This window comes from Cupressus sempervirens, chromosome 5 (assembly GCF_028749045.1).
Source record: "Cupressus sempervirens isolate cs-2001-9-10 chromosome 5, ASM2874904v1, whole genome shotgun sequence".
NCBI lineage: Eukaryota > Viridiplantae > Streptophyta > Pinopsida > Cupressales > Cupressaceae > Cupressus > Cupressus sempervirens.
Genome location: NC_143122.1, coordinates 1,022,272,757 through 1,022,287,786, shown reverse-complemented (window position 1 = coordinate 1,022,287,786; position 15,030 = coordinate 1,022,272,757). Strand labels below are relative to the sequence as shown.

The 15,030-nt window shown below is 38.0% G+C and overlaps 1 pseudogene; it reads left to right on the top strand.

Moving 5' to 3' along the window:
- The first annotated feature begins 3,163 nt into the window (after nt 1-3,163).
- Nucleotides 3,164-13,554, top strand: LOC149559416 (uncharacterized; annotated as a pseudogene).
- Nucleotides 13,555-15,030: the final 1,476 nt, after the last annotated feature.

Below are 15,030 nucleotides of genomic sequence, written 5' to 3'. Positions count from 1 at the left end.
TTGTGTCATAGTTTCTTGCTCTAGTAACTGAGTTCTGACATGTTTAGTTTTATTATGATTCTCAAGTGACACATACTAACATGTTTGTGTGTTTTGACTATGTAGGACATTTTTCCAACCCTTAATATTAGGGCAGCTATGGTGGCTAGATTAATACTTATGTCATAGCTAGATGACACACACAAAGAGGTAGACTAGAGATCACTGGATTTGGATGGTTTCTACAAATGCCCCATATCTAGGAAAACCATAATTTTCTAACAACCTTAGCAAAGAGATGGTATAGTGAGCATAACACCTTTCACTTGTCCATAAAAAAGGCCACAATTACACTAGAGGATGTGTATCACATCTTATATGTGCCATGCCATGAAGACCCAGTGAGTGTGATGATCATGTCTACTAGTTATACTTTATGTAATCTTTGAGTATTGATATGAGATTATGTGTCACAAGTTTACTATGATCAAACTCCAGTAGAGGGTAGAGCTACATTATAGGAGTTGTTCCATGATGTTACCATCTTGGATAGGCACATTGTGTAGGAGCAACTAATTTTAGATTATGGAGATTAGTATCTAGTGGAGTGCATAGTGTATTTCCTCATCACATAGCATTGATCATAGATAGAAGCTAGAAGGGCTTCCCTTTTGGTTTTGGTAGGCTAGTGATGGATATGGTTGAGAGGTTGAGGTGAAGAGTATGGGGTCTTGTCATACCAATGGACATGTACCATGAGCTACATGAGATTGCATACTAAGAGGGGAGGACATTGGCATGTAGAGACATCCTAGCATAGGTATGGGCATGGGACCACATTGCAATGATCCAACCATAGGTGTAACCATGAGAGAGGAGATACCTATATATTTATAGCTACTCAGGATTCATAGCCCATCTGCATAGTAGAGATGTGACCTACTATCGACAGATATTTGATGAGTTATTTTTATTTTAGTGGAGGCCCTATGTGAGTCATGATGGATGGAAGGAAGCTTAGGATGAGCTTAGATACATGTTTTGGAGCCAGTCTCTAGTAGTTAGGCATGTGGGGATAGTAGACTAGTTTGTTATCAGTCATGTATGGAGACAATTTGGGTGTAGGCACAAGGTCCCCATAGAGACTACTTTCTATGCATAGGTTTGAGAGGAGGAGGACATAGGTTGGTTGCCCATGTTGGATTATATGACATGTCTCTAGGAGACACAAGATTTATAGAAGCATGTCTAGGATTATCTCCCACTACAAACACACATAGGGGTTTCTTCCAATTATTCTTAGAAGATAAGGAGATGACCATTCCCTCAATTTATGATTCCTAATGCACTACAAGGGGATGATGGTTGAGGAGGTGATGGTTTAGGATATAGGAGAGATGGAGGAGATGGAGGAGGAGGATACATAGGGAGGGGTGGGGGAGGTAGAGAGAGCTAGCATCTTTAGAGGTCTGTCAAGCAATTAGACTAGATCATGGAGTAGAGGATAGAGAGTCACTGATGAAGAGGAGGAGGTATAGTAGGTAGAGGAAGAGAGGATGGTCAGAACAACTTTTTTAGAGTGGGAGAGAGTGAGGGAGTAGAGGTAGGAGCATCCTATGCTAGTTGGAGGGGAGGATTCATGAAACTAGCAGATCAAGGCACTAGAGATGAATTTGTAGTAGGCATGGATGACTATCAACATGTGGGTACATCTAGGTGAGAGGCCTAGTGTCCTAGAGCTAGAGAGGCCTATTACTATGCAACATACAAAGTTGTGTACCTATAGGATATGAATTTTTAGTCTACTCTGAGAGCAAGAAGCTCTAAGAAAGCAATATAGCCACCTGATCAAACTCGAGCACCGCCTCCACATCCACATCCCACATAGGAGGGAGGGAGTATGTCCTGGGGTCTAGGTGTAGTATAGGTTGGATGCCCTTGTGACATTTTTGATGTACTATTTTGAAAGACATGTATCCATATTTTGATCTCACATTGTACTTGTATTACTTTATCATGATATATATGAGATACTAGATTTGATTATAGCATTGTGTACTTGTCTCTTCTTTTCATGATTATGTGATGGATGTTTTTATATGTTTTAGCACTTGTTTTTATGTTTCTATGTGATCTTGATATGTATGCTCATGTTTATGTATGTTAATATGCTTGTGGATGTTATGGATATATCTCTCTCATCTGTTTAGCTCTCATGTTTTGATATAGACTCATGGTTTAAAAATTTAGCACCCGGATAGATTAGATATGATGATGAGATTAACCCCTTGTGATAATAGAAATTAAAGAAGAATTAAGTTGATAAGACTAACAAAGAGTGGAAGACATGATCAAGAGGAAGCAAAAGGAGGTGAACACAATTAATTGTCACGTTTGTGAAAGATAAAGAGAGAGCTCTCTCATCATGCAAAATGCAAAAGCTAAAGTAGAATGAATCGTAGAATGCAAACTAGAATGAAAAAGGTGAAATTGCAAGGGTTGCATTGGTAGGCGCTAGTTTTTATCATCCAACCTTATTAGGCACATCAAAAGATCATATAATCATCACTAGTATAACAATGAGGATATGAATATTATCATATTAGATAGGTATGTGGGAACCCAACCTATGTATCAAAGACATATAGGTCAAGATGACTAGTGCAGTTAGATTCCCTAAGATTAATATAGAAATATTACACCTATATCAAGGCACGAGTGCCACAATAACCCATAAGTGTAGCATTGTGAAAATAGACAAGTATGATACACTGTAGATCCTAAATTTCAAGTAGGACAAGCATGAATGCTCATGGTATTTAAGATCAAAAAAGTATACCTAAAAGTAGAAAGCTAGAGGAAATACGTCCCATGCCCCCAATCCTCTAGTCCATGAAATCCTTGAGAGATGATTATGGAGGGAATGTTTGGCAAAGAAAGCATCGTAGACAACACACAAAGAGAAATAAAGCCAACAAGTCTTAGTCAATTTTAGTGTTTAATTGTCTATGTGGAAGTCACATAACTGTCTCTTTAGGACTCCAATCTACCAATGAGAAACATCACAACATCTCAAACTATAACTAAAGTATTTGATAAGTTTTAAAAAATACTCAATGTCAAGGGGAAGTGTTGAAAAACACTATTGAGTGAGTTTCTAAAGAAACAAAAACACACAAAGATTATGCCCACAACTGAAGGGGAAGAGTTAAGGATCCAAGATTCATCTGGGTCTAGTAGTATCAGCTCCATCTCTTTGCCTACTACTTTAGAAGTTTCATCTATGGATGAAGATGCAATTCCAAAATTTTCATTTGCTGGTGTTGATGAATTATTTGACAGGTCTCCAATAGCATTAGATGGGCTTCAACTAGGAGACCAGATTTTGAAATTTGGTATTGTATATGAGCAATGTTAGTATGCTAATAGAAACCAAATTTAAATAAAGCTTCTACAAACTAAAAAAAATTCATAAACTTCAAGATAGACTAAGATGAACTCTCAATTGAAAATATGAGCCATTAATGGGCTCTCTCAATCTAAAGCTCTCTTGTTGAGTAGCTTTGTCTAAATAGATAAGATGTATGCTCAAGCTTTATGCTTCAAAAAGGGCTTCAATGGATGATTGTGGATTTTTGGTGTGGATAGATGGCTTTAGTATGGATTTGGCTCTCAAAATAGCATTATAACTTTACTTCATGGATTGTGTTATTTTGCAAAGGGGAAGGATCCAATTTATAGGCAAGAGGCTTGAGGGATTGAGGGCTAAGATGCAAGGATGGGAAAAAGCTTATGGAAGGCTCAGATTGCATGAGAGGAGAGCACATGGATTGTGCTTCCTTATAGCCAATCAAGGAGTGACACATGTCACATGGTGAGAGGATGGAGGAAAGGGCAAGGATGAGTCAACAAAGGAGGCTCAAGAGATAAAATCTTCATAAAGACCCTCATAATGACTTGTAAGAGCAATAAAAGGGCTTGTAAGAGTCATTTATGACCTAGTGGACTTCATAAAGTTTTATGGTTGAGATATTTTGAGGGTGATGAGAGAAAATTCGACTTGGACTTGATTAGAAATGTTTTAAGCTTGCTTAGGCTTGTGCAAATGATTAGAGGATGGATTAGGATAGTTTAGGATTAGCTTAAGGATAGGCAAGTGGATGGCATTTAATGAGGGTGGGTGAAGGAGGAGATATTTGTTAACTTTGGCTTGGGTTAGTAAGTTTTAACCCATGTTTAGGGAATGTGACAAGGTTAGGAGGGGATTAGGATTAGGTTTAAAGACATCTTCTAGAAGAGTCTAGATTTTGGATGAGGATAAAGACTTTCTAGAATAGTCTAGAATTTCCTAGGATGAGGATGAAGACTTTCTAGAAGAGTCTAGAACTTCTTAGGGTGAGGATAAATTAGATTTTTAGGAAATAAATAAAGTTTTATTTATTTCAAGGGTTTGGGTTGAGGAGATATTTATTAAAACTTTTTTAATAAACATGAGGATTAATATTTAATTTTAATTAAATATTTTGAGTTGGGGTTAGGGGTAGGAAATGATGAGATTAGCCTTTAATTGAAATTAAAGAAGGATTAGAAGATTTTGGAAGAGGTTATTGGTCATAAGGAAATTGGCCAATTTTTGGGCAAAAAATAAATTTTTTATTTATTTTAGGATTTTTGGTCAATTTATTAATTAAATAATTAATAAATAAGGAAATAATGTTTAAATAAGATTTAAACATTTTTGGGAGGGATTCCTTAATTAAATATTTTTAATTAAGATAAAGGGATTTAATGGCATAAAAATTAATTAATTAATTAAATAATTAATTAATTAATTAATGATGATGTCATCAGGACTTTTTCAGAAAATAAAAATACTTTATTTTCTAAAGGTTTTTAGGTGTCTACATTTTGCCCCTCTTTGATGTGATGCCACAAGTGGCATGGCATCAAAGATAAAAAAATAAGATGCCCAAGGCTAGAGCAGAAGAGGAGAGAATGGACTATGAGATGCCCCCTCAAGAAGGCAGCGGGGAGAGAAAGTGAGGCTCGATGGCTTCTTGAAATGTACAAGAATCTCAGATGAGCAAGGAAACTCAGATTGGCAAAGAGAAGGGGCTAAATTAGCTCAAACTCTCACTATGGGAGAATGATAAAGGAGAATCAGATGCATAAGAGGAAGCAAGCTTAAGACTTTAGGGAAGGTGGAGGATGAAGGAGCAGAGCGCTATAAAAAGGAATCCAGGATAGGGAGATAGATGAGGGGATTATAAAGCTGATGGAACAGGATTTCAAAGAGTTAGATTGGCGGAAGATGGGTTTCGGAGATCCCTAGGACTAGGATTGTGGATCTCGAAAGATGAGGCTTGGTGGGTTGATTTGGATTGGTGGATCCCTAAAGCTAAGAGTGATGAGTGATTCAAAGAGATACTGATGCATCAGCTGGGGTAGGAGAGACAGATGCTGGATATGGGTGGGGGATAATGGAGATGAAGGAAAACCATTGAAGCTTTTTGAGCGGGGGGATACTTCAAAGAGAAGTACCACCATGTAGTTGAGCACTAGATTTGCTATAGGACTATTGGTTAATTGCCAAGGTTACCAAGAACATCAAGGCCTTTTCACCAACCGTCCAAAGGACTAACAAACTAACTCAAAACAAACACACAAGGATTGCCCCAGCATCACACATGAATCCTAGAGGAAGCAGCGTGGAAACGACACTGGAGAACCCACAAGAAGAAAAGAAAAACAAACGAAAGACCTGATCAAGACCTTACGCTCTAATTGCCCCATTCGCAGCATACCATGATATGGAAGATCGTGGCAACCTTGAGGAGGGAACAAGGATATTGCTTGGAAAAGATACTTCAAGACCCAAAAGGGAAGATCCCAAATCAAAAGAAAGTGAAAATCCAAAAGAGAACCGTTTGCCAACGAGATGGGTAGGACGAGGTACTAACGGACCAAGATCAGACATGAGGAAAGCTATATCCTGCAAGGACCTATCGGAGAGCACCTAAGCTGGTGGATTTGGATGAGTGATGCGTCTAGCAAGCTGAACTAAGAAAGATAACACTTTGGTGACAGGAAATCTAGCTAAAGGATGCATTGGAATAGCTAACCAAGGGTTGTGCGATGTGTGCAAGATGCTGATCAAGGAGGAACAAACATGAAAGTTGGATAGATACAACGGTACTAAGCTAAAGAGGATGTACAAGCTAACAGACCAAGATATTTACAAGCGGGCTAATCAAGATATGGTACAAGCTAACAGACCAATGATAGGTATGATACAGATGGATAAAAAGCTCATGATGAGAGGATAGTGGGATGGTTCGATGTTGTGCAAGATGCGAAAGCTAAGGGTGGGGTGATAGCGAAAGATATGGATTTGGCAGGATGCATCCAATGATGAGGTGAGATTTTGTGACCAAGGATAGCTAGAGGAGCACGATGAGATGGATGGATAGGATGGTAGATAGCTAGGATTATGATGGATATAAAGAGATGACATTGGGTTTGCATGAGGATAGCCTAGATCTAGATACCAATGACAAGGGAGGATGGACAAGACAAGATCTCCAAGGAATATAGTGCCCCCAATCAGAAGATAACATGCAGAAGGAGGTCTTATGATGGATGTGATAGGATTGAAGCAAGGATGGAAAAAGCTAAAGGGGCTAGGGAGATGGATGATAACTGAGATGATTGGATGAAGCTGCATAAGATTAGTGGATGGTGTGAGATGGAAGCTGGAGGATGGAGGATAGGTGGATAGATTGGAAGATGGAGTTGGATGCCAAGAGATGACCAAAAGCATGAGGGTGATAGGCTAAGTTGGGGATGGCAGGATTACACATGATGCTTGTTTGCCAAGTTTTCATCATGGTACTTGTCCAAGGCGCTTGAATTGCCAAGTTTTCACCAGTGGACGCTTTATTTTTCTTTTCTTTTTTGACTTTTTGACTTTGGACTTAGCTGGAATGATTTTGGATTTCTTCAGCTATTTTTATTTATTTATTTATTTATTTATTTTTTTTTTTGGGATTTTTCACTGGCTGTTGGAATGTTCAATTTTTTTGCTAGCTGTTGGTACACCAGATGTGTGATTTATGCAATGGATTGGATTAGATGGGATTGATGGTAGGAGATGGAGGGATGAAAAGGTTGGAAAGGAGCATGAGATGGGGATGCTTGCAAGAGCAACATTGGCACATGTTGGGACAGGTGTGAAAAGAGCATATGGGGGATAGATGGTAGATGCGGGCGTGATGGAGGATTTGTGGAAGCGTGCTTGGGGATATAGGCACCCAAGATGGAGTTAGGAGATGGGGGACATGAGTCACTAGATGGAGGATTAGCAATGGTGGATGCCATTATGCATTGGGTTTCAACCTTTTTCTTTGGGATCCACATGGTTTTGGATTTTCTTTTCATAGGCTTTTGCATTGTTTTGCATTCTTTGATTGGATTTTTCCTTTTTGGAGTATGTCTTTTAGAATAGACATATGATTGCCTAGGATGTGGATTTTTAGCTTTATGCATTTTGAAGTTGGCATTCACATTGCTGTGGTAAGCTTTGGGAAGATGGCTAGGAGAAGCTTTGTGAGATGGAGAGGATATGAAAGAGCATGTAGGGGGATGATGATGGATGATGTGCCCTGATATGTGCCTTTGTTGATCTTGCATAGAAATGGATGGAATAGGATTTTTATGATGGCTGATAGGAGGATGGAGGATGGTAGATTTTGGGACATAGGGACCCAAAATGGATTTAGCGGATGAAGGGGGGATATGGTAGGTTGTTTTGGGTTGCAAAGATGGTGGACGGGGGATGACATAAGATTTCTTGAAGGAGTGATGGGAGGCTGGCATGGTGGGCTTGGAGATAGGCTTGATTTGGGGGTGTGGTGTACCAACACCTTTAGATGGTGAGCCTTTGGATACATATCCAAGACCATGAAATCCTAGATTTTTTTGTGAAATAATAGGCTCTTTGATTCCTTGCTCTTGTGGTCCTAAACCTTGACCTTGATAATGCCATCGATTGAGCATTTGAACAAGCTGAGGAAACTTTTTTCTTGCAAAAAATGGTAGAAGTGATTTATTAGGTGTATTGCAATGGGGAGATACTATTCTTAATTCTTCTGCTGAGAGAGGGCCACTATGGATGAATGTAAGTGAACCAAGATGGTAGATTATAGATGGTGGAATAGCTTGGATAGGTGGTAAGATGGAAGCATGGAGCGGGGGAGATGGAAGGATAGGATCTCGATGTAGCTGGTGGGTTGACAAGATATCTTGTAGTGGAGGAGATATGGCTTGAGGTTTTGGAGATGGAGGAGATGGTGACTGCACTATGGATGGAAGACATGGTATGATGATATCTTCATTTATGATTTGGGGGATGTCAACATGCTTTTGGGCAGGATCTTGATAGGATTGGTTAGGAGTGGATGGTGCGATAGGAGGTGAAGGGATGGATTCTTCAAAGGCAGCGAATGGATAGATGGGAGATTCAGTAGTGGAGATGGGTGAGTAGAAGATGGATTCATAAGGGTCATTACGAGAGATTTGGGAAATGCTTGGAGGTGATGTGGATAGGATTTGGAGGGATTTGATAGGTGGTGGGATTTTGATGCTTGTGGGAAGTGGAAGGATTTTAAGCAATTTGATGGATGGTATGGGGATGATAACTATGGGATATGGGGGTGATATTATAGATGGGGAAGCTTCATCACTGAATACTTCACATGGTTGGATTAGATGACATGGCTTATCGACTGTTGGAGGCAACTTTTCTTGTATTTCCTCTAGGAGATTCCTTGGAGACTCGTGTGTCGAAGGTGGAGGTGGATTAACAGGAATAGCTAGTGTGATGGGGGTGGAAGATTGGAAGCTTGGTTGATGGGGTGATGGAGGGGAAGCTAGAATATCAGATGGCATGACTAGATAGTTTGGAATAACTCTTGGATTTTGGGGGATGCTTGGGGGAATGTTTCTAAGGCTATCAATATACCCGTCATAGTCAACAAGATTTTCATCATCATTGGAATAGGAGGTGGCGGGAGCAAGGACAATGCGACCAAACACATCATGATAGGATTGGTACTTCATGCTTTGATGATGAGTTTGATGGGGATGGGGTCTTGTGTATGGATGAACACGGAAGCTCATGGTTGGATTTGGGTTAAGCACAGATTTTGGATTGGCTGATGAAAGATTTCCTAGGGAGAGTTAAAGTTGCATGACAGACCTAAGGAGGATTGGCTAGAGATTTTTGGTTGTCTTGTGGGTGGAAGACTTCAAGGGTATGCTGTCAAAAGGTGAGAGTTTTGCTTTCCTATGTGTTGGATTTGGTGGTGGCTGTGTCAACTTGAGGATAGACTAATGATCCTATGGGCATGACACAAGATTGACCACTTGTGGATCCCAACCTTTAGCTCAAGGTGATGAGGGATGCAAGTGACAAAGCTAGATTACCCTAGACAATGCTCTGTCAGAGGGATAACCTTGGTGAGATTGGTTGATTGGTAGGATAGATTGATTGGATAGCAAATTTTGGCAAAGTGACAACAACTCTTTAAAGGCTTGGGTGATTTTGGATTGGGTTGCTAGCTGGCTGGGGGGATGATTTGGATGGACTTTGGATTTGGGATTGTTCTAAGGCAAAGAACTAGATAGATTCGGTTGCAGCGGGGGAGCTTGGATGATTTTCTGATAAGGCAGTGACTACGCTAAGTATGCCTTGAGCTAGGAGATTTCTTCTTTTCTGGGATTTCGACCAAAATTGGCAAACATTCATTCAAAAGCTATGAACAAACAAGCAGACAAAAGTTTTCAGCAAGCACGTCAAACACACCAACATCCTAGGAAGCTTTCTACAAGGATGAAATTTGGTTTAGCTAGGGAGTCCTCGATATACGCAAGGTACGTGAGGCCCAAATCCTTAGATGAAACCAAAAAGATGTCACACAGCCGAGAGGAGCGGTAACCCACTTCTCCTCTTTCACTTCTCAAGGGTATAAAGTTCCTTGAGGCTTAGCCCGAGTGACAAAATTTTGATCCCAAGAGAGGTGTCTTTGGATTCACCTCCCGATCTTTATACTCTGCCAGAACGCTGGAGTTGAGGTCGTCCCAAGGGGTGATGAAATCCCCAAGCAGGCCTCCTAAAAAGCTAAGACAAGATTTTGGATCCTAATCTTATGCACCCAAGATGGCCTCGAAAGACGACAAGGGGAGAGAAGACTTGGATGATCTTGGGCTAAAAAACACGCTTGTTCTTTTCCAATTGATGATTTAGATTTTGTAAGCTATGATTGAAGACACTCGTGATTAGGACATACAATGTTCATTCCAACTTGACAGCGTCGTCAACATAATGAAAATCGAGAATTCATCAGCATAAGAAATGCGAGCGTCATTAAAATGCATCAAAACCATGCAATGTTCATTGATTGTTAGGCATTCAAGATTGTGTTTAGCAACATGCATTCAAAGACAAGTGATTAAACATTCAAGTTTTTTCCTTTGAGCATTCAAGATTGAGATTTTGTGTGTTGTTTTAAGAACTTTGAAGTGCTTTGTTTTAACCTTAGATCATTCAAGATTGTTTTTGGACTCAAAAGTGAAAATGACTCTTTGGACTTTGGTTTTCATTCAAGATTTTGTGTTCTAGTTTGCATATTTTAAGCCCAAAAAAGATATTCCTAGATTGTTTTGATGCATGAAAAACCTAAGAAACATTCAAGATTTTGCAACAAGACATTTTTTTTGGAACAAATAACAAAGCTTTTAGGACAATTTTTGGCAACCATTTAGGACTCTTAGTTTTCATGAGATTTTTTTTAAAAGAACTTTAGTGTGCACTTAGTGTTGATTTTGAACCTTTTGAAATGGAAACTTGAAGTTCTTTTTAAATTTCCAAAAATGAAGTGTTCCTAATTTTGCATGAATGCATCTAAAACCTTGATGTTGCAAGGATTCAAATGATTATATTGGTTTAGTTTCACTTGTTAAAAGATTTTTTCTTTCTTGCAAATTTTTAATTTTTCAATGGATTTAATTATGATTTGGGGGTTCATTTTAAGCACTAAAAAGAAGTGTGAATGATTTTGCTTCCTTAAAAAAAAAATGGCCAAGATCTCCCACAAGAAGAAGAAGAAGAAGTAGATGGAATAAGAAGAATATAGACAAGAAGAGGAAGAAGAATTTCAAGTTCTTTGTCCACCTATAAGCTTGAAAAATCTGCAAACACTATGAGATAGATTATGAGTTCCTTTGTCTTCTTCATGCTCATGTGGACCTACAAAACCAATTTATACAATCCTACCAATCACAAAAACAAGAAAAATTAGTCAAAATCAGCAAATAACATACAAAACTTGACTAAAAAAGCTAATGAAGATGACCCATGCGGGGTCCCACCGGGCGTGCCAAAATGTATATGAGCAATGTTAGTATGCTAATAGAAACCAAATTTAAATAAAGCTTCTACAAACTAAACAAAATTCATAAAATTCAAGATAGACTAAGATGAACTCTCAATTGAAAATATGAGCCATTAATGGGCTCTCTCAATCTGAAGCTCTCTTGTTGAGTAGCTTTGTCTAAATAGATAAGATGTATGCTCAAGCTTTATGCTTCAAAAAGGGCTTCAATGGATGATTGTGGATTTTTGGTGTGGATAGATGGCTTTAGTATGGATTTGGCTCTCAAAATAGCATTATAACTTTACTTCATGGATTGTGTTATTTTGCAAAGGGGAAGGATCCAATTTATAGGCAAGAGGCTTGAGGGATTGAGGGCTAAGATGCAAGGATGGGAAAAAGCTTATGGAAGGCTCAGATTGCATGAGAGGAGAGCACATGGATTGTGCTTCCTTATAGCCAATCAAGGAGTGACACATGTCACATGGTGAGAGGATGGAGGAAAGGGCAAGGATGAGTCAACAAAGGAGGCTCAAGAGATAAAATCTTCATAAAGACCCTCATAATGACTTGTAAGAGCAATAAAAGGGCTTGTAAGAGTCATTTATGACCTAGTGGACTTCATAAAGTTTTATGGTTGAGATATTTTGAGGGTGATGAGAGCAAATTCGACTTGGACTTGATTAGAAATGTTTTAAGCTTGCTTAGGCTTGTGCAAATGATTAGAGGATGGATTAGGATAGTTTAGGATTAGCTTAAGGATAGGCAAGTGGATGGCATTTAATGAGGGTGGGTGAAGGAGGAGATATTTGTTAACTTTGGCTTGGGTTAGTAAGTTTTAACCCATGTTTAGGGAATGTGACAAGGTTAGGAGGGGATTAGGATTAGGTTTAAAGACATCTTCTAGAAGAGTCTAGATTTTGGATGAGGATAAAGACTTTCTAGAATAGTCTAGAATTTCCTAGGATGAGGATGAAGACTTTCTAGAAGAGTCTAGAACTTCTTAGGGTGAGGATAAATTAGATTTTTAGGAAATAAATAAAGTTTTATTTATTTCAAGGGTTTGGGTTGAGGAGATATTTATTAAAACTTTTTTAATAAACATGAGGATTAATATTTAATTTTAATTAAATATTTTGAGTTGGGGTTAGGGGTAGGAAATGATGAGATTAGCCTTTAATTGAAATTAAAGAAGGATTAGAAGATTTTGGAAGAGGTTATTGGTCATAAGGAAATTGGCCAATTTTTGGGCAAAAAATAAATTTTTTATTTATTTTAGGATTTTTGGTCAATTTATTAATTAAATAATTAATAAATAAGAAAATAATGTTTAAATAAGATTTAAACATTTTTGGGAGGGATTCCTTAATTAAATATTTTTAATTAAGATAAAGGGATTTAATGGCATAAAAATTAATTAATTAATTAAATAATTAATTAATTAATTAATGATGATGTCATCAGGACTTTTTCAGAAAATAAAAATACTTTATTTTCTAAAGGTTTTTAGGTGTCTACAGGTATGGTGGAGGGTGGTGACAATTTACTTCCAAGGCTTGCAAGGGAAGGCCAAACCAACCAAGGCCATGCAATTCTTGTTATAGTTATGAGGTAAGGAGTGAAAGTGCATCTATATGTGACACCACGTACTTGGTCAGGTCGAGGGCTTCTTGGGTATGTTGATAATTTTCTTTCCTTTTTGTTTGATTGGGTGTGTGCATATGAAATTAAAGTCTTTAATAGAAATAGCTACTAGTTTCTTTGAGCTTAGTTACAATGGCTTAACAGGTCAATTCATATCACTTTAACTATTCTGTAGAACCCTTGTATGTATGCTTAAAATCTAGTCTTGGTCACTCCACTATAATAGTAGAATGCATTCTTTTCAAGATTGACATGATGTAGATATATAAACTAGGTGCAATGCATGGTATGGTATAATTCTATCTTGAAATCCTAGGTTACCAGATTCATTCCTACAACCATCAAAGTTGGGTTTGATTGGTGTAGAGTTTGGCACTTGTCAAATTCAGCCAAAAATAGGCTACAGAGTTTCAAATTAGACCCAAAGTCTGTCAGACAGATCTGGGCAGACTTTGGGTGTATTTGGAGCAAATTTGTTGCCCAGCTTAAGAACCCAGGCTGACTTTGGGCTCAAAGCAAGATTTTTTTGACTTTTTAATAGTATTTTTTCCTTAATTTGGTCTATTCAACCCTCCAAATCTAAAAGAGACCAACTAAAAAGGACAAAAAGATTATTTTATATGTCATTTGTCCATTTTTAAATGGAAAAGAAACTTGCCTCTATTGCTTAACATCTTGCCACGGTCAGATGATGATGATGTTTTTGATGATTTTTGATGATATCTAATCAGTGATGGTTGATTCTTAATGTTGAAATTATTATTTTTGAACTGAAACATAGATATTGTTGTGTATTTTGGCATTTTGTTATGTCAGTTGGACTAAAACACTAACATATATGGTGGTATATTTTTCTATTTAGCTTTACTAGAGCATAGTAGTGTATGTACTAATTTGATGTTGTATACACACACACACACACACACACACACACACACACACACACACACACACACACACAAATTCAAACCCATACCCAAAAGTAATTGAATGAATTTGAACCTAAATATGAACCAGAACCTTAGCTGAAATCATTTTCTTTTTATTTTCTTTATTTTTTTTCTCCTTTGTATCAGGGCTGTCAAAACTCAAACTCAGATCATGCTTCCATATACTATAATGGTTATTGTTTGAGACTTATTGTTGGTGTTTTCTATGGTGTGCCTGGTCTTTTCTTTTTACACCCTTGCCTTTCTCATGTATCAGTGGCATGGAAAAAGTCCATCCTTGCTTCTTTGGTCCTACAGTCAATGTTGATGTTTGGTAGCTTCAATCGGATAAGCCTATGAATATGTATAATTATATATGAGCTAAGTTACCAATTCTTTAGGGAAAACCTTCGGTGTCAATTTTGATGTGGATAGGTTGCAGATGTGTTTGGAAGCCCTGTGGAAGCTAGCCGAAAGCTGACCACAGGTTTCCAGATCTTGGCTTCCAAATGCATCTAGAAACCTGTGGTTGGTTTCCAGCTAGCTTCCACAGGGCTTCTGGATGCATCCAGAGCATCCACGGGCCTAGTGGCCAAAACAAATATTAAAAAACCCAAAATCAACTTAAGTTGCCCAATATGCACGTGTTGTAATTGATTTTTTTAGGTTTCTTTTTGCTATGAAACCCTAAAGCAACCCAAAAGGTGAATGTTGAAGCATTCACAACTCATTTTGGAACTTTTTTTGCACCTACAACCACTTCTCATTTGGTCTCTAGTTTGCATTGCCATTGTGAAGCCAAGTTCAGCATTTTTGAAGAGGATCGATCAAAGGGTGAGAGATAGTTTTCTCAAAGGAGTTTAAATCATTCAAGCTAAGTCATCAATCCCATTCTTGAATATTTTGATGATTTTTTCTTGAGTTTTTGATGGATTTTTTCAAGTTAATTTAAAAAAAAAAGATATATAGAAGCAAGTTTGGTTATCTATTTAGTAGTTTTTTCTCACTTCTTTCCACTTGTATGCATGATGTTCATAGTTGTTAGGATC